General features: G+C 37.7%; 1 protein-coding gene and 1 long non-coding RNA gene across 8 annotated transcripts in view; one reads left to right on the forward strand and one right to left on the reverse strand.

Annotated features, from left to right (window-relative positions):
- The window catches only part of LOC112654455 (melanoma-associated antigen B18-like), a 301,121-nt gene that overhangs the window by 239,875 nt on the left and 39,681 nt on the right, over nt 1-21,565 (forward strand). The window lies entirely within an intron of this gene.
- Nucleotides 1-21,565, reverse strand: part of LOC125754620 (uncharacterized) — a 57,969-nt gene that overhangs the window by 27,149 nt on the left and 9,255 nt on the right. Inside the window, exon 2 of the long non-coding RNA XR_007409340.1 lies at nt 12,772-12,852. This is a non-coding gene — a long non-coding RNA (uncharacterized LOC125754620). The remainder of the gene's footprint in view (nt 1-12,771; nt 12,853-21,565) is intronic.

The raw sequence follows: 21,565 nt of genomic DNA on the forward strand, positions 1-21,565 counted from the left end.
ATGAAGCTTATAATGAGTGTTTCAAGTCAGAGGCGTCAGAACTACTGCTCATGGTTGTGCATTTTTGCACTGTAGACAGTAACCTGGCTATGGGGGTGAGTTGGGGTACAAATTCGGCCTATGCTTGTCTAGCTAAGCTCTGCACTCTTGAGTGGAATTGAGGCTTACAGAAGATGAGGTAGTTTTTCCTAACAAAAAAAAATATCTTTTTTTTTCTGTACCCAAGCCATAGGGGACTGCCCAGAGGGAGGCTTTAAAAAATTCAAATAGGGTGCTGAGTAGGTTAGAGGTGGCCCTAAAAATAGCCTCTCTTCATAATCATACTTGGATGTGACTTGTTACCCCTTTCATATAAAGTCAGTTTTCACAAAATCTGTGGGGTTTTTTTTTGCATTTTAAATCTTAATGTGGTATAAAGGATGCTAGATATCTGAAACCAGTTATCATTAATGCCTTTATCAGAATTATACTGAATTTTCTAACATTCCAAATGAATAGGTAACAAATTTTAGTCACAGAACACACATTTTTACCATTAAAAGTGACATTACAAAAAACATAAAAATAAAAAAAAAATAAAAGTGACATTACAGTGGTGCCTGGTTGGCTCAGTCAGTTAAGCATCCGACTCTTGATTTTGGCTCAGGTCATGATCTCAGGGCTCATGAGATCGAGCCCCGTGTTCAGCTCCTTGTTGAGCGTGGAGTCTGCTTGTCTCTGTCCCTCTCTATGCTCCTCCCCCTACTCACTCACTCTCTCTCTCAAATAAAGAAAATCTTTAAAAAAAAAAGTGACATTACACATGCATATATCAGAGCTCTTAATTATGGTATTCTGAGAGTGTAAATGTGTATGTATGTGTGTGTGAGTGTGTGTGTATGAGAGAAAGACAGAGAGACAGAGATGGACAACTATTATCCACATATTACTGAAAAATCATTGTGCCCATGAGCAAAATTTTGCTTGGGCTTTGTGATTATTTTTCTCTCAATATACATCCTCTCACTCTCTTGCTCTTTCTCTCTGTTTCTTAGTGTGTTTATTCTTGGGTATTGATAATAATAATAGAAATTGTAGCTATCCTGATAATCAGAGTTAATGGAAGGGAACATTTCAGATGATCTAATATGACAGTAGATTTGCCTGAATTTTTAAATAAATAATTCTGTTGAAATTAGATGGAATCTATGGCATATATGGGAGTTTACTTACACATAATGAGGCCAAATATGCAAAAATAAAATCCAGATCAATAAAAACCAGTAACTGGTTTAAAATATCTATAAACTTATTAAAACAGGCATATACCTTAAGAAATAGCATCTTAAGTAAACCTTAGATCCAGAACCCATAAAGTAAACTATTAATGTTGGTAAATTTATTATGTAAATATTATTATGTAAATATTATCCTGGTCAAAGTTTTTTTAAAGAGCACTATAAAGTTAACATTCAAGTATAAGACTGGGAGAAAATACTACGATGCATATAACATATAAAGAGTTAACTTCTAGAATATAGGATGAATCAAACAAATCAGTAACATAGAGCTTAACAGAAAAATGTGCAAATGATATGATGTGACAGTTGACAGAAGGAAAAATACAGATGGCCAATAAACTTTTAAATCTTTATTATTTATTTTTATTTATTTTTATTTTTAAGTAAGCTCTGTGCCTGACCTGGGGCTTGAACTCATGACCTTGAAATCAAGAGTCACATACCCTAATGACTGAGCTAGACAGGCACCCCCAGATGGCCAATATACTATTAAAAGAATGCACTATTATAGTAGAAATCAGGGATATTTGAGTTTTAAAAACTAAGGGACATCATTTTTCATCCATCTCATAGGCAAGACTGAGAACAAGTGTTAACAATCCACTATCAGAGAAGACATAGGAAAATGAATACTCTAATTCATATTAGTGTATTTTTTGGGAGAAAAATTTGATTATGCCAGTCATAATTTTAAATGTAGCTATCTTTTTTTTAAAAAAAGATTTTATTTGTTTATTCACGAGAGATACACAGAGAGAAGCAGAGACATAGGCAGAGGGAGAAGCAGGCTTCCTGCGGGGAGTCTGATGCGGGACTCGATCCCAGGACCCTGGGATCATGCCCTTAGCCAAAGGCAGACACTGAACCACTGAGCCACCCAAGTGTCCCTGTAGCTACCCTTTTATTCCTTAATTCATTTCTAAGTCTCTGATCTAGAAGAAATAATGCATATGCCCTCAAATATTCAAGTACAAGAATATCTGTGACATCTCTTTTTCTAACACAGCAAATATTATATGCTCTTATCTGTCCACAGTGCTTAGTCTATGTTTCCTCACCTACTTCTCACAAGGAGCCTATAAATTGGGGATATAAATATCCGCAATTTATGTCTGAAAAACATCTTTCAAGGATACTAAGGAGACACAATGTCTAAATATAGCATGAGATCCTGAATTGGACCCTGGAACAGTAGAGGCCATTAATGGAAAAACTGGTGAAAAACAAATAGTCTAGAGTGAATAATAGTGTACCACTATAATCTGAGTTTTATTTTTTTAAAGATTTTATTTATTTATGAGAGACACACAGAGAGAGACAGAGACAGAGGCAGAAGGAGAAGCAGGCTCCCTGCAAGGAGCCTAATGTGGGACTTGATCCTGGATCCTGGGATCATACCCTGAGCCAAAGGCAGAAGCTCAACTGCTGATCCTCCTGGGCATCTCTAATCTTAGTTTTAGTAAATGTACTATAGTTATGTAAGATAATATTAGAGGAAACTGGGTGAAAAATATATAGGAGCTCTCTATACTATCTTTTCAATTTTTCTATAAATCCACATTCATTTTTTAAATTTTTATATATTTTGAAGATTATTTATGAGACAGAGAGAGAGAGCATGCATAAGTCAGGCAAAGGGCAGAGGGAGAGAATCTCAAGCAGACTCCCTGCTGAGCAGAACCCTGAGTTCATGACATAAGCCAAAATCAAGAGTTGAACCCTCAATCAGCTGAGCCACCCCAGGCACCTCTACATTCATTTTTTTTTTTTTTTTTTTAGTAAAAAGCTTTTAAAGATATTCTCAATATCCCACTGCTAGCAAGTTGCAGAGCTAGTTGGGACAGTCGGAGAAGAAAGCTATGAAGAGTAAAGACCCTTTAGATACTTATAGGCAGGCAAAAGGAAACCATATAGAAATGAACAAGGGGTAGTGGAAGAGGAAATGGGCGGGGGGTTGGGGTGACTGAGTGATGGGCAATGAGGGGGACACTTGGCGGGATGAGCACTGAGTGTTATGCTATATGTTGGCAAATTGAGCTCCAATAAAAAAATTTTTTAAAAAAGGGATCCATATAGAGACAAAATTGGAGAATAACCAATTCTGTTATTTGCATTTGACCAACCTATCTGACTGCAGTCTGTAAACACTGCATGATAATTTTACCCTTCATGTAAAAGAAGCTGCGAAGAAAATAAAACCAAATGAGGCAATACTTAAACTCAGGTAAATCAGTAGGCTCGAAAAACATGTAAACAACCGTGACATAAGTGAAGAAATGTTCCTTGAAGTTCATAGACACTGCTGTGGGAAATGTCGCCAGGAACATCATAACAAGGGTTTATGATATTCTGACTTTTGAACATATATCTTGACTAGATAATCAAAATTCAAAATAGTAATGCTAGGATTTAAAATTTAAAGTATTCTATGTATAGAAGTATCCCTATTTCCCTGCTTATCTTTGTCTCTATCTCTAAAGAACACTTCTGGGGGCACCTGGGTGGCTCAGTGGTTGAGCATCTGCCTTTGGCTCAGGCCGTGATCCCAGGGTCCTGGGATTGAGTCCTACATCAGGCTCCTGCTTCTCCTCTGCCTATGTCTCTGCCTCTCTCTGTGTGTCTCTCATGAATAAATGAATATAAATAATAGTGAAAGGGAATAGAAGGGAAGGGAGAAGAAATAGGTAGGAAATATCAGAAAGGGAGACAGAACATAAAGACTCCTAACTCTGGGAAACGAACTAGGGGTGGTGGAAGGGGAGGAGGGCGGGGGGTGGGGGTGAATGGGTGATGGGCACTGATGGGGGCACTTGACAGGATGAGCACTGGGTGTTATTCTGTATGTTGGCAAATTGAACACCAATAAAAAAATAAATTTATTATTAAAAAAAAACTTAAAAAAAGAACTCTTCTGATAATTTCTCCAAAGTCAAGAATTTACTGTGTTTAATAGGTGATGGAAATAATCTTCTTAAAGTATCTTCTATGGAGCACAGACTTTAGTATACTTATAATATTCAATGCCAGAGTCTGTGGCTTTAACAACTGCTATCTTTACGTAATAATTCAAAATTTAACACTGAAATTTTCATCAATGGGAAAATGATTAAGTAGACTTTATTGCATTTAGAGTATGAAATATTATGTGCCTGTTAAAATGGGAGCATCTCGAAGATATTTTGTGAGTGGGAAAAAGTGGCATTTGGAGAATGGTGTATCTGTGAGCCAATGAGCCTGTGATAAGTAGAATTTCTAATATACCCCACAAAGCTATTCTGCTCTAATCTCCAGATCCTGTGAATATGATGAAATTTTACTTCTGCTGTTATGTTGTGTAGTATGGCACAGTACCCTTAAGTAAGATAAAGAGATTATCCAAATGCACCTGCTAATCACTTGAGACCTTTGGCTGGCTGATGGCAGATGGGAAAGATATATCTGAATCATGAGAAGGATTTAAAGTACCATTGGTGATATGAAGATTAAGTGAGTATATGAGATGGAATGCAGGCAGCCTTGAAGAGCTGAGAATGGTCCACAGTCCACAACCAGCAAGTAAACAGGGACTTCAGTCCTACAATCACAAGGCACTAAATTCTGCCAATGACAGAAATGAGTTTGGAAGAAGACTCTGAGCTCCAGGTGAGAACACAGCCAGCCAAAATGTTGACTTTGGACTTGCGAAGCCCTAAGTAGAGAATCTATCCATGTGGGAATGTGAGCTAACACATCGGAATTGTTTTAAGCCAGTAAGTTTGTAGTAATTTATTATGGTAGCAATATAAAACTAACACAGAGCCAATCCAGGTAGAATGGATACAAAACTGTTTTGCACATTAAAGCTGATACAAGTGGAGGGGATCCCTGGGTGGCTCAGCAGTTTAGTGACTGCCTTCGGCTCAGGGCGTGATCCTGGAGACCCAGGGATCGAGTCCCGAGTCGGGCTCCCTGCATGGAGCCTGCTTCTCCCTCTGCCTGTGTCTCTGCCCCTCTCTCTCTCTCTCTGTCTCTCATGAATAAATAAATCTAAAAAAAAAAAAAAGCTGATACAGGTGGTTACACTGAATTGGAGAAGTATTGAGGAAGAGAGGAATGTTTTTTTCTTTTCATTTACTTGGATATTTATGATTTTGTTGTACAATGGGGATGAATTCTTATATCAGCTTAGTATTTAACAAAGCACTTTTTAAAAAAGATTTTATTTATTTATTTGAGAAAGAGAGAGAGAGAGAGCACAAGCAGAGGGAGCAGCAGGCAGAGAGTGAGAAGCAGGCTCCCCGCAGAGCAGGGGACCTTGGGATCATGACCTGAGCTGAAGGCAGCCGCTTAACCCACTGAGCTGCCCAGGCGCCCCTAACAAAGCAATTTTAAAGTATAAAGCCATTTAGGAAGACTTGATTGTAAAGAAGCTTGGAATTTTCCCATTCAGATTTTCCATATATTTTATGAATGCTTATAATGGCCAGGTCGTGTTAGGCACTGCGTATAGAATAGTCAATGAGATATTATCCCCAGCCTGGCTGAGGTCAGAGGCTGGTGGAGGAGATAAAGTAAAGCCAAGTTTGGGAAGTTCTTTTTTGTTAAAGGGCTATATGTGCAGGACGCTAGGAATATAGCAAGGTCACTTCGGAGATGAAACAGAAGTTGACCAGAGCAGGGTTCAAGAAGTGCATCGTAAGGAATGTTACAGAGTTTGAATTTTATTCTGAACGCAGTGGGAAGCTTTTGAAACATTAAAATAAGCAGTGGCATAACCTTACTCCTAGTACAGAAAGACTACGCGGTAACCTCATAGAGATACATCGGAGGAGGGAACGGGAGACAAGCATTTGCTTCCTAAGAAAGTACCATGTTGTACATGTATTTATATGTTCTCATTGGTGTATTTATTATATTTTACACTTTAAAAAATATAATGAAATGTTCTAAAACAAGACAGCAGAAATAGGAATGAAGAGACAAATGTCAAGGATATTTTGGGGGTAGTATCAACTGACCTTCCTGAACTTGATGTGAGAGTAAGAAAGCAGGAGTGAGACAGCAAGAATCCCACCAAAGTTTCAGTGCCATTCACTGAGAAGAGATCAGAAGAAATGCAGTTTTGCAGGGAAAACGGGATCATATCCATTCCGGGCTTGCTTGGTTTAAGGCATTTCCAAGACATCCAGATGCACTTGCTGGGTAGGCAGCTCAGTTTTGGAGTTCAGCGGAGTGATTTGGATTGTGTATCTTTCCCCTCTAGCTTTATTGAGGTGTAACTGGTATATAAAAACTGCACATGATTAAAATATACAATTTTGTGAGTCGGGACATGTGTATACATTCATGTTACCCTCACCGCAATCACGGTACTAAACACTGGATTTTATATCTTATGAAGGCTTTTAACACCACAGAGCAAAAAATATGATTAATAGTGGCTTGTAAAACACAGGTTTATGTTTCTTATATAAAAATAATTTGATGCAGGCAGCTTTAGGCATTGTTTTAGTTGCTCAAAAATGCCATAAAAATCTTGCCACTAAAAAAAAAAAATCTTGCCACTTTTTAGATCTCTGTTCTTCTATAACCTAGAATATTGTTTGTTTGTTTGTTTAATGTCTCCTCTTAATGGTATTTGGCTGCCACAGATCCAGACATCATGAATGAGTTCAAAGGCTGGGAAGGGAAGGGTGAGCCCAAGAAGTTTTCCTCTACTTTGATCAGAAGTTCCCTAGCAGACTTCCCTTATAGTTTGTTGCCTTAAAATGGGAGATGGCAAGAGATAAAGGAGATAGATAATAGAACCTGTGTTAGCAAGCAATACAATCAGGTCCCAAAATGTGGCTGGTAATTCAATCCGTGGCACTAGGTCTAGGGAAAGTGTGTGGAGTTAAAAAATATTTGCAAAAGATACCTTTGATGAAGGACTGTTACCGAAAACATATGAAGAACTTTCAAATTCAGGAATGAGAAAACATCCAACATGATAATAAATGGACCACAGACAGGTGCCTGGCTGGCTCAGTCAGCAGAGCATGCAACTCTCAATCTCACAGTCTTGAGTTCACATCCCATGTTGGGCATGGAGCCTACTTATAAATAAATAAATATGAACAAATGGGCCATAGGTAAGAGCAGACACCTCACTAAAGAAGATGTACAGATGGCAAATAAGCATATGAAAAGATGCTCCACGTCACAAATGCAAATTAAAATAACAAGACACCACTGCACACCTATTAGAATGGCCAGAGTCCTGAACACCAACAGCACCAAATGCTGGTGAAGATTTGAAGCAAGAGGAACTGGCATGGCTGTTGGGAATGCAAAATGGTAGAGCCACTTTGGAAGACAGTTTGGCGATTTCTTAGAAAATTAAACATATTCTTTCTATGCAATCCAGCAATTGCACTCCTTCGTATTACTCTAAAGAGTTGAAAACTTATGTTTACAGGAAACCTTGCCCATGGATATTTAGAGCAGCTTTATTCATAATCACCAAAACCTGGAAGTGCTCACGATGTCCTTTAGCAGGTGAATGGATAAACTGTGGCACATCCTGAGAATGGAATATTACTCAGTGCTAAAAAACAAATGAGCTATCAAGCCATGACAAGCTATGCAGGAACCTTACGTGCATATTACTAAGTGAAAGAAGATAATCTAAAAAGGCTACATACTGTATGATTTCAATCTATAACGTTCTGGAAAAGGCAAAACTCTGGAGACAGTAAAAAGATCAGTGCCAGAGGTGGGGGAAGGAAGGATGAATAGGCGGAGCCCAGTAAATTTTTAGGGCACTGAAAATACTCTGTATGAGACAATAATGATAGGTACACACCACTATTTGACTAAACCCATGGAATGAATATACAACACCAAGAGTTCCTTAATGTGAAATCCTGGCTTTGGGTGACTATAACGTGTCAATGTCAGCTCATCATTTGTAACAGATGTACCAGTCTAGTGGAGATGTTGATAACAGAGGATGCTAGGTATGTGTGGGCTCAGAGGGTATATGAGAAATGTCTGTTGTATCTCCCTCTCACTTTTGATATGAACCTAATACTGCTTTTTTACATATAAAGTTTTTTGAAAGATTCAAATCATGATGATACCTTAGTTGGGAAAAATGAAATCGCTAAAAAGAGAATTCATTTGTTCATTCATAGGGGTAACGATGTGCACATTTGTTCTAGGCACTCTACTGATCATTGAAAAGCCAGCCTGCATTATAATGCAAGGTGACCAGGAACCCAAACATATGCCTATGTGTGTCCTGCAGTGCTCCTAACAGACATGACCAACTAATTCCAGACCTTTTTCCCACTTATGTCAAACATGACTTCAGAATTGTGATGAACACAACCCAACAGTCACCAGTAGCCATTGACCAGAATTTGGCATGCAGAATATAATGTATTTATCATCCCTTATCTAGTACACTGTATATATGCTAGAATTGAACCTTAATATAAGTGTGAATAATACCGAATTTTCTTAAAATAATTCAGAGCTCAAAAAAAATAATTCAGAGCTCTACCTTAAATTTAGAAACACACATGTTTTAAATAAAGCATAATAATCACATGTGTGTTCTATATTCTTGTAGTGCTTTCTCTCGATTTGTAGGTTATATGCTAAATGTGTACATAATTTTCCTTCCTTTGCATCCATCTCATATTATTACAAAAATGCAGACTGCAAAGTTATCAACGTGATTAATCAGAGTTTAAAAATTTCCCAGAATATATGCTCTCTCTTTTATATATTCAAATAGATAAAAATCTAGGAATATATTAAGCTTTGAAAATTACTGGAAAATATTTCTCAGTGTGGCTATCTTTACTATTTGTGAAATATACTGATGGCTGGCACATTTGGTTCTGTGTCTAGTAATTGATGTGTGAATTAGTTATTTTTCCTACATTGGTTGAGGGATTAAATCCCCAAGTTTCCATTAAACTTAGCAATCCAAAAAGTACAAGTTTTGTCACATTACACAGTTGATTTTGCACAGGAATGGCCTTAAAATAAGGACCTCTAATGAACATTTTAAAAGATGATAATGAAATGTGACCATCTACAAATAATAGCTACCATTTGTGAGCACAGAATCTATGAGAAGCAACTTATATTCATTATCACATGTAACTGTCACAATAAATTATCTTATTTAATTATCACAGTTGTCACAAAGCAGTCTTGAAAGGTGTCAGTATAACTGTTTAAAGATGAAATACAACTGAAGTTTAGATTCAAGGTCAATACAATAAGTATGTTGCAGAGAGAGGAAATGAATTCAAATATAGTCTCCTAGAAAAGTGGGATTAAATATGTTATTGAGTAAATACACTTGATTGATTTTCAAATGTTATAGACAAATGCATAGTCGTATATTATTACATGTCTCTTGAGAATCTACAGAATGTAAGCTGGGCACGCATAATGCCTCTGAGGCACAGCCTATATTTCCCAGACTCCCTTGCTACTAACTAGGCTCAAGACACAGCATGAAACCATTCATGTCATCTTCTTAGAGGCAAAGCTGCTTGTCCTAGATGTTGTCTTTCCTCTTTCTGTAAGCTAGAATTTGGTTGTGGCAGTGACCAAACTCTACCATGTGGAGGGGGAAACTAGTCCAGCACGTTGGCGGAGCAAGAGGGAAGGAACCTAGTCTCTGCTTGTGGCAATTCTGTCCTCCCAGCCTGGAAAACTCACTACTGGACAGTTTGTCATGTGACAGAGAAGTCATTTCCCATCTTATTTAATTCAACATAAACTACTATCACCCTGTTAGAAAATTTACACTTAACAAATACAATTTAGTTATCTGATTTCTTTACTGCCCATCTCCCCCCACCCTCTACTTTAACCCTAACCCTCACCTCAACCCTACAACCTTTTCTTCTGCTTTTGGTCTCCAAAAGCCTAAGAAGCAATGAAAATATATAGATAACTAACATATAAAACAGGAGACAAAAATCACATAATATCATGCAACTACATGACACAGGTGTGTATTCTACATGTTGACATAGTATTTGATGTAAGTTCTCCTTATTCTTGCTCAGTCATACTTTAATTCAGGTTTACTTAATAGTGTTTCTCAACAGAATTTTACTAGTACCTGTTATAGACTAAATGTCTGTATTCCCCCCAAATTCATATGTTAAAATTCTATTTCACAAGGTGACAGTATTAAGAGATGGGGCCTTGGGGATCCCTGGGTGGCTCAGTGGTTTAGCGCCTGCCTTTGGCCCAGGGCATGATACTGGAGTCCTGGGATCGAGTCCCGCGTCGGGCTCCCTGCATGGAGCCTGTTTCTCCCTCTGCTTGTGTCTCTGCCTCTCTCTGTCTCTCATGAATAAATAAATAAAAATCTTAAAAAAAAAAAAAAAAGAGATGGGGCCTTTGTGAAGTGATCAGGTCATGAGGGTAGAGCCTCATGAATGGGATTAATGCTCTTATCAAAGAGGCCTGAGAGAGAATCCTAGACCCTTTTGCCATGTGAAGTTAGAGCAAAAAGCCTTCTAGGACGTGGGCTCTCGTGACACACCAAATCTGCCAATGCCGGAGTCTTGGACTTTCCAGGCTCCACAGCTATGAGAAATAAATTTCTGTTATTTATAAACCACCTGGTTTATGGTGTTTTTTTATAGCAGCCTGAACAAACTAAGGCAGTATCTACACTTTCCAGGCATGCCATATCATGGGGAAGAGGGAGATAAGTAGAATCCTCTCTTATTTGCAACCCAGTGGGATATCAGACATGTAAGGAAATAAATACCATCTCACTGTGTTCAGGAGTAGAGTAAGAAACAAAGTCTTATGGTAGAATAAAGAAAAGTCACTTATTTACGCTAGGGATTTCAGGAAGATTTCCCAGGCTGTGTTGGTCTGTTCAGGCTGCCATAACAAAATACCAGAGTCTGGGTGACATAAACCACAGATATTTATTTCTCACAGTTCTGGAGGCTGGGAGTCCAAAATTAAGGTGATGGCAGATTTGGTTCCCTAGTGAGGGCCCTTTTTCTGGCTTGCAAATGGCTGCCTTCTTGCTGTGTCCTCACATGGCAGAGAGAGCAAGAAGAAAGGGGCATAAGCATGAGCAAGCTTTGGTCTCTCTTCCTCTTCTTATAAGGATGCTAACCCTGTTATGGGAGCTCTACCCTCATGACCTCATCTAAACCTAAGTACCTCCCCTAGGCCCTACTTCCAAATACCATTGGTTTGAGTTTCAACACACAAATTTTGAGGTACACAAACATTCAGTCCAAAAACAGATAACGTAAAAGGTGCACTGAACATTGGAGGTTCGCTGACTTCTAGCCTTTGAGTCCAGTTTGTTTTTAAGACATACAGGATAAAGGAAAACTGAAGACCTCAGTGCTTTCTCTTCATTTGCAGATACTATGATATTTGGTTTACTCTCTGCCTCAGACTGTGTAGCAGAACTATCCCTTCACATTTATAAAGCTTATATAACTACTCCAAATACCATCTTTTATTAGACAGGGCTTTTTGTTAGTTTTGTTTGTTTTTTTGTTTTGAAGTAATTATAGGATCCTTAGGAAGTTGCAAAAATAGTACAGAGAGATCACATATACCTTTCATCCAGCTTCCTCCAATAATAAAATCATATAGGATTATAGTATAATATCAAAACCAGGACTACAGAGCTTACTCAGATGTCACCACTTTTTATAAGCACTTTGTGTGTGTTTGTGTGTGTAGTTCTGTGAATCTTATCACACACGTAGATTCATGTAACTACAGCTACAATCAATATATAGAGGTGATCCATCATGAGAAAGGAATCCCCTTCCTAGTAGCATACCCCCTAGCCCCAAACCGTGATAACAACTGATATGTTTTCCAGCTCTGTAATTTTGTTATTTAAAAATGCTATGTAAATGGAGTACGACAATATAAAATCTTTTTTTCTGAACAGCAAGGATACAGTACAATGCATGTGATCAATCTCAAGGAGATACTGTCTCTCATCTGGCTAATTGTTGAGGCTTTCCCTGGATCTTTCCTTGTAATATATGCTATTGCTACCTCTCCTCTGTTTATGTCTGGGAACAGAAGCCAGACCATAGCTGGCCACCTAATCCTGATTAAGAGGCATGTGGGACCACATTCTTAACCAGAAACATTCTGAAGGGGCTTGAGAGAACTTAGTTATCTAGTTTATAGATAAAGGGGCACTTTTTCCTTAGTGCATGTAGAGGGATGATGCAATGTGGTCACTAGAAGGTTGGGGTTATTTCTCCACAGGAGGGCAACAATATACATTGATATCAGTGGCCAGTGTTGCATCTTTGGATGAAATAAGAGTGAGGGGAAAGAAAGCCAACCAGCAACAAATACCAAGCATCAGTAGCATGGTCCTTTGCTGCCTAGACCTTTGGGGGAGGTCAGAATAGAACAAGGAGACCAGGTTGCTGGTGAGCATTATTGTACCAAGGCACATAAGTGGATTGGCAGCAGGTATTTCTCTTACCTTCAATGCACAAAACGAGCTGGCTTCATTGCTACTGGTAGTCTGCATGTTTATCAGGGCCAAGGCACAGGTGAGCTCTTGCTGTGCAAAGTAAAAAGACAAAGGGTGAGTTTTTCTTGACTAACTCTAAACCCACCTCACATCTTAGAACAGTACCAGATGGATTTTATAAAATGTAAAAAGTTAAATTGTATAATTACTAGAAAAAACATAGACTCATATGTATGTAATTTGGGGTTGGAGAAAACTTTCAAAGCATCATAATAATATAAAGAGTGACATTTTTAGAAAGTTCATGGAAAATAATATTTTGGTAAAAACCTAATATGTGAATTAAAAGACAGGTGAGAAATGGAAAAATATTATATATTTTATGGTATAATAGGTATATAGTAGGTAGAGTTGGCATATATTTTAGTATGTGTATATATATATACACACACATGAAGGAGAAGGTTAATATATTTAGTATATATTTTTGTAATATTATGTTTCATTTATTAATGCCTCTTGACGATTAAAGAAAAATCTATAAATTCTCCAATAGAATAAAAATGACCTAAACGAGAATTTTTTTTGAGTATAGTTGACCTACTGTTACATTAGTTTCAGGTGTACAACACAGTGACTCAACAAGCTGATATACTATGCTACGCTCACCACGACTGTAGCTACCATCCGTCACCATACAATGCTATTACAGTACCATTAACTTTACTCACTGTGCTATTCCTTTTATTCCCATGACTTCTTTATTCCCTAACTGGAAGCCTGTATTTCCTACTCCTCTTCACCCATTTTGTCCATCCCCCCACCCTCCTTCCTGTCTGGCAACCATCAGTTTGTATGTGTATAGATCTGATTCTGCTTTTTCTTTCCTAAGTAAGCATTTTATTTTCTTTAAAGATTTTATTTATTTATTCATGAAAGACAGAGAGAGAGAGAGGCAGAGACATAGACAGAGGGAGAAGCAGGCTCCATGCAAGGAGCCCGATGTGGGACTCGATCCTGGGACTCCAGGATCACACCCTGGGCCGAAGGCAGGCGCTAAACCACTGAGCCACCTAGGGATTCCCCTAAGTAAGCATTTTAGAAAACCAATATAAATATCTATTGATTGCTTTGTACCTGATATAGTGCTACGTAATGGGAAAAGAGCAGAGTATCAGAAATTTAACAATTTCTTGGACGCTTACAGGAAATTTATAGTTTAATAGGAATAATATTAATGGTCAATAAATATCAACAATAAATACAGCCCTACACTTAGCCAAAGATGTGTAATCCAAACAACCATAAGATGTAATTTTCTCTTTTTTTTTTAACATTTTATTTATTTATTCATGAGAGACACAGAGAGAGAGAGAGGCAGAGACACAGGCAGAGGGAGAAGCAGGCTCCATGCAGGGAGCCCGACGTGGGACTCGATCCCGGGTCTCCAGGATCACTCCCTGGGCTGAAGGCGGCGCTAAACCACTGAGCCACCCGAGGTCCACAAGATGTAATTTTCAACTGATCAAATTGCCAATGATTAAAAAAGAAGAATAGTCAATGTTTATTTGAATGTTGGGAAATAGACATTCTGCCATCTGCTAGTCACTTTTTTGATGTAACTGTCAAATATCAAAATTATTTAATAATATATGTGTATATACATATATATACATGTAGATACACATAAAAAGGTTGTAGCATTGCTTAAAATTGTGAAAAAATTGAAACATTACTATTCCACAAAGGGGAATGAGGCAAAAACATTATATTATATTTTATATTTATATAATTATATTTTATATTAATATTATATATTATATTTCCGTAACTGGAGTACTGTGCACCATTACAGACCATGATATAAAACTATGTTATCCCTGTACAAATTTTTAGACAAATGTGTATAGCATTTTATTTGTGTAAAACTAAATACACAGGGCAGCCCAGGTGGCTCGGCAGTTTGGCGCTGCCTTCAACCCAGGGCGTGATCCTGGAGACCCGGGATTGAGTCCCATGTTGGGCTCCCTGCATGGAGCCTGCTTCTCCCTCTGCCTATGTCTCTGCCTCTCTCTCTCTCTGTCTCTCATGAATAGATAAATAAAATCTTAAAAAAAAATAAAACACCTAAATACACAAACACCATAAAAAATGGTGTTTTTCTCTAGGTGGTGAGTTTTCATTAGAAAGAAATTACTTCTACTTGATATTTTCTTCTCTTTTTTAAAAAAACTTAGAATGAGGGATCCCTGGGTGGCGCAGCGGTTTGGCGCCTGCCTTTGGCCCGGGGCGTGATCCTGGAGACCCGGGATCGAATCCCACGTCGGGCTCCCGGTGCATGGAGCCTGCTTCTCCCTCTGCCTGTGTCTCTGCCTCTCTCTCTCTCTCTCTCTCTGTGTGTGTGTGACTATCATAAATAAATAAAAATTAAAAAAAATAAAAAATAAAAAATAAAAAACTTAGAATGAACACTTCTTACCTGTAAGAAACAAAGCAGTGAAGAAACAGAAGCAGATTAAAACATAGCAGTTATATAACACATTTGAAGTTAGTACATTAGCATCTTCTTGAATTCTATTTTGTGTTTTTAAGGCTGTTTGAGAATAGTTAGCTAGTTTGACCCTCAAAACAACTCTGTGAGTTAAGTGTTGTTTCAGCTGAGCAAAAAGACCCTCTAGAACACACTCACGGTAGGAGCATAAAATCAAAGATTTATCACCAGTGAATTAAAAGAAAATTGTACACATTAATCAGTGTCGGGAGCACAGGATGAGCCAGACATTGTAGAGATACCCTCCCACTTTGCTCTCTTTTCCCCAGGAGATGCACGGGAGGCCTGTGTGCTCACTTCTTAAACCCAGCGGGGGTAACTATGAGCAGATGGAAACTGCCAAAATCAGGTTCTGCACACAAAACATACTAAACAGGCCACACAGGGAAAAGTGTTTCTTCCTTAATAAAAGTTGGACCAGTATTATGTGACCACATGATTTCTTCCACCTGCAGTTTGCTATATAATGCTTCTAGCGAGGCTCCTTGCAGACTTCAATATCTTCCTCCAAATTTCAAAACGATCCCTGCAATCTATAATAGGCATTGTGCGTGTGCATGCACATGCAAACAAAATACATAAAGAAGCACTGTTTCTACTTTTTACGATTTTAATCTCCTGTGACAGGTATTAATATTCTTATTTAACGGATGATGAAATCAAGACCATGTAAATGTGATTGACTAAACTGACATACTGCTGGTGAGTTGCCCAGCCTGGACTTAAAACCAAGTTTCTTGGTTCCAAAGGCCATACTCTCCCTGTTAATGTCCTGTCAGAGTATTTTTGGCTCTGAAATTCCACAACTTTGACTCCTTGTAAGAGGACAGCTAATTTAAATTATGCAGGATGTTGCTTTCTCAGAGTGAGAAGTCAAGGCACAGTAAGAAGAAAGTGAGTGATCAGCCATGTACAAGCACTAAGGATACCATAAGCCTTAAGTAGTTGTAGGATCAAGACCAGTGCCGTCAGGTTATGGGAGCTACATCTATCTGTTCATCATGGTATCTGCCTTAGTGAGCCCATAAGTGAAAACCTCATTCTCGAGCTCATTATGGTTAGCGTGACTATATATATGTGTGTGTATGTGTGTATGAATATATATATTTAAATGTGCTAAAATAAATGTCTGTTTTCACCTTTGACAAGTTTTTTGTTGTTCCACCAATAGAAACTGACAAAAGGACCTAAGTTTGGACTTTGCGAAAAAGCATAGTATTCCTAACAGATAAACTTTAAGTTGCAAAGTTTTGTTTTTTTGTGTGTTTTTTGTTTTTTTTTTTGTTTTTTTTTTTGTTTTTTTCCTGTGGCAATTTCTAAGTTACTCAGGCACTGGAACTTCTGAAAATTCCTTTTCAGTAGAGCACCAAAGCAATTCTGTTGCCCTGAAATTCTTGATAACTTACTTACTATAGCACAGAGGCTTTTTTGAGGTAAAGCTTGGTTTCTGAATTCTCGCTGTCCCTATGTTTTCTACTCTGAAACTCTGAGTGGTTATAGGACACTTTACTGGTGCTGTAGTGCTCTTCTCAGGAGCCAGAGACCTTGTGAAACTCACAGGTTTCATCATAAAGAGGATTACAATAGATTTATTGTACATAGGAAGTGAGTTATGAAGTGTTTTCTGTTCGGCATCGTTTTAACAGAGAATCTTTCTTGAAAATTTGGTGTTGGCAGAAAAGAACACTCTCGCCTGAATGAACAAATTATTTTCTTGAGCAGAGATCTTCCCATAAACTCAGTCTTCCTTGAAGAGTTATCGATTGACTTCTTGGCTTATGAATCACTGGTAAGACTAAAGAAATCAAAAGGAAAATTAAAAACATATACTTCCAAGTGAGCGAAGAGTTGAATCTTTTTATTTTTTTATCTTCTTTGATGTGACTGTGGTTAGAGAAAGCTGAGGGGCAGCTAGGTAGCCGTTTTCTCAGTAGTTCTTGGTATCATCAGACCCCCGCCCAAAAAAGAACCATCATCGATTAAAAGACCAAATGTGGGCGACGTATTATAGACCTCAATGCCCACTGTATTTCTGGGACCTGGGATCTTCAACTTCTGTATTTAAATGTCAGTCATATTCAAATCAGGTAATAGATAATGTTTAGTTGCAAGGTCATACTAAGTGTCCTCCCTGGAACGGTTTCACAAACTTTAAGAAATGAAGAAGACACATTCTCATGTCTCCTATCTAGAAAGCTCCAGTAACTGGTTTTATTTTTGAAACATGGTAGGACACACACTGGTTGTTCTGTTTCTTGAATGCCGCATGCCCCTTCCAACTTCAGGATGTTTCTGCACATGCTAGTTCTTTGCCAGGAATGTTTCTCCTCACCTCTTTCTGATCCTCAGGTCTTGACTTAAATGACAGATACTTACAGAGGGAGGCTTTCTCTGATTCAGGTTTGCCACTCCCCCCATTGTTCTCACAGTAGTCATACTTGCCCTTATTATCTAATTTTTGTATATATTCTACTAATCTGTGTACTTGTTAAATTTTGCGGTTCCCTTTGCGATGTAAGATCTCACAGAGCTATTGTATCTCGAGTGTAGGGTGACTATTCACAGACCTCCTATCAATTACTTTGGTTACATAATTCAAATATGTAATAGTAATATAATTATATGAAGTAGACTCTCCATATTGAAATATTATATATAATACATATAACACATAGGTGTATATGTTTTTGTCTAATTTCTTATCTATATCTGCATAAAATACGCTAAAAGAGATTCATTCTGTTAATCTTGACAAAGATGGCAATTTTATTTTACTTTTTTGTATGAAAGAAAGAACATTCTACACATGTAGCACATACTTGGGTCAGGACCAGCCTCATGGGCACACCACCTGTGCGGTTGAACAGGAGCCCCTGCTTTGAAGGCCTCACGCTGTTTTAACACTCTGCTGTCGTCATCTTGCAATCCTTAGTAATTTTTGAAGAAGGGGCCGTGTATTTTCATTTTTCACAGGGCCTGACAAATGACTGAGCTAGCCCTGACTTCCATATACTGTTAACTATGAAATCATATAATTCTGATTAGAAATTTAAAAAAATTTTTAATGTTTAATTGCATGTGCATATCGGTAAATATATATATGTATAAAGTAGTCATATGTATAAGTAGTCATAGATAAAATGTTCATCATTCAGCAAATAACTATTGAAGGCAGACTTTTATGTATGTGAAGAATATACTACTTTATTATTTATCACTATATTATTCGATATATTTTTATCAGAAAGACAGAAAGATCAAGAGGTTTTATGATTTCTGAGACAGATGTTCCAAAGAATGTTACCGAAAGCTCTTTATTAACTATTCAGAGGAGGGCCAGTGACAGGTAGGTGCCTTCTGACTGAATGTCAACTCAGAGATGTCTCTTGCAGCCTACTCAGTCTCCATGTGCTCACTCAGCCAAGAGTAGTAACTTTACTATCACAAAAATCATTCTCATTGTGTAGAATAAAGGGACTCAACTGCCAAAAGCAATGTTCATGAAAAAAAGTTTTTTCTCTTTTTACAAATAAAATTAAATATGATAACAGCATGTTGAGCTTGAGGAACGATAGAGTTCTCTCTCTCTCTTTTTTTTTTTTTAAGATTTTATTTATTTATTCATGAGAGACACACAGAGGGAGGCAGAGACATAAGCAGAGGGAGAAGCAGACTCCCTGTGGGGAGCCCAATGCAGGACTCCATCCCAGGACCCCAGGATCATGACTTGAATCGAAGACAGATACTCAACCACTGAGCCATCCATGTGCCCCTCTCTTTTCTGTATGTAGTTTTAGAATTCCTTTGGCTATGAGTTAGAGTCATCCCTTCATGTAGAAACAGTCTGATATAAAACATCAGACAATTTCCAGAAACTTTGATATTTTAAAACTTAAAAAGATAAAAAAAATAAGCAAATGGTCAAATTAAGTAAGTCAATAAAGGCTGTGATAGTGTGAGAGAGGTCTCCTGGCTTCCAATGGCTTTGAAAATATAAAGTAGTAAATCAAATTTCATTTTGTCCTCACAGAAGGCATCATGGTAGCTCAGTCTCCATCACAGAACTGGGATTACCAAATGTTTGCTTGTTAGTAATGATAGCCCTGGTAAGAAAATTGCCAATCTTCAGCTTATTCAAAAATCCCAAGTCTTTATTAAGCCCAATCAACAAATGTGCAGTTTGAATTCTATTTTTGCATCTGCCTGACAAATCTCTAATTAAAAATACAATGATTTTGAATATCACACTAAGGCAGTGGATTACAGTTTATGCCTTCTTATTTCTAAATGTTAATATGAAAGTCCACCATCTAGAGAGTTCTCCCCACCTTTTATATATGTTAATAAAGAATTTCAGAAAAACTAAGACTATAAGCAAAATCTCTGTATAGATGTGAGAGCTTTGATGACAAAGGCCTCTGGTGCACATACACACTCAAGTTTTTGCATTTTTTATGAACAAAAAAAGTCTTAACTGTTGACTCTATTATTTTTTTAAGGATTTTATTTCATCTTGAGAGACACAGAGAGGCAGAGACATAGGCAGAGGGATAAGCAGGCTCCCCACGGGGAGCCCATTGTAGGACTTGATACCAGAACTTCAGGATCACCCCTGAGCTGAAGGCAGATGCTCAACCGCTGAGCCACCCAGGTGTCCCTTAACTGCTGACTTTAAAACATTATTTGCTATTTTACTATTTTCTTAGCATACCAGGTAGAAAATAGTTTTTGGCCTAGGGAATCCATAATAAAATCTCGGAGGCACACTGCATTTGGGTTAAGGCGTGGATGGTAGATTAGATTACTGTTGTGCAAATATTCACAACCTCCCCTGCCCCCAACCTAGGTAGGAAGAGTATACATCCATGATCCACTGATGTGGGATTCGGCCTGTAACCTCTGCTAATGGGATATTAGTGGGCATGACGTAAATAGACTTCAAGTGTGCTTGTGTGATTATGGGCTTGGGGTCATTCTGTTCCTACTGTATCACTGCTATGAGAAGAGGTTAAAGGTAGCTCCTGGTGCAGAGGATGAGAGATACATATGGCAGACTTGTATCCTTGCTTCAGCTAGGAGCCAAGCCCAAACAAAGTCAGCCAAAATGATAAAACATCAGCCAACTTGCAGAGGCATGAGAGAGAAATAAATTCTTACTGTATGCATTGAGTTTGGGTTTCTTCCTTTTTACACCACACCACCGTGACAATAGCAAACTGATTCAACCCAATGTTCAAAGAACTACACAGGCATTTTTAAGCTCTTCCAGGCCAAACTCTGGTTCACTACTTACCCAGGCAAGGTACATTAGAGTCATTGCTCGAATTGTTAAACCGAGACACCAAACAATGTGAGATCAGTTGAAAATAACATTCTCTACAAAAATTATTTAATGCAAAATTACTAAGCATTTATATTAAAATACACATAAATCTCAGTTATCTTATACCATCAACAATATGTTCATCCTGACATTCACCAAATATTTTTTAATATCTATTATGCATTACCAGGCACATGCGAGGATCATTCAGATTCCTGATGAAGTATGCATAAGGAGTGGTACAAAGTTCAAGAAGCACAGGAAATAAGATCCATCTAGGAACATTTTGACACATTCTCCTCATCACCTTCATCCCATGTTGTCTCAAATGGTGTCTTAACTTCTTTCCTGCTGACTCGGCTGTTTCAGAAGTTTTACTACTACTACTGTTCAGTACATTTCTCTACTTTTTTTTTTTTTACTTTGTTTTTACAGCATTTTAAATAAAATGTTGCCAAGAGGAAAATTCTCCCAGAAAACCTACCTTTCTAGTTTACAGAAATTTGGTTCTTGGGAATAGGAGAAAAGAATGGTAAAATACTCAAATTTTTACTACTGTGCTCTGTGAAATCTGTGTTCTATCAGCTTTAAGCAAATCACTTAGCTTCACTGTGCCTCAGTTTCCTTTCTCATCTGTCAGATGGGGAAAAGAATAATATATACCTGTGCTCCTTGGCACTGACATAATCACACGATGTATCTGAAAATACTAAAGTAATATAAGTCATTTCTTTCTCTTTATTTAGAGGCACTTTTCAATCATATCAAGTTTTCTTCTTATAAAAAAAACCCTTTCACTATTGCAATAATATATCTCTTATACAGCATCTCCCACTAAATGAAAATGCATTTCCTTTTTATAAAAGCAAGGGAACAATTTTATATGGAAAATTTTTTTTTCTAAATTTCTCTTCTAGCATCGCTATTAT

The sequence above is a fragment of the Canis lupus genome, chromosome X (assembly GCF_003254725.2).
Source record: "Canis lupus dingo isolate Sandy chromosome X, ASM325472v2, whole genome shotgun sequence".
Taxonomy (NCBI): domain Eukaryota; kingdom Metazoa; phylum Chordata; class Mammalia; order Carnivora; family Canidae; genus Canis; species Canis lupus.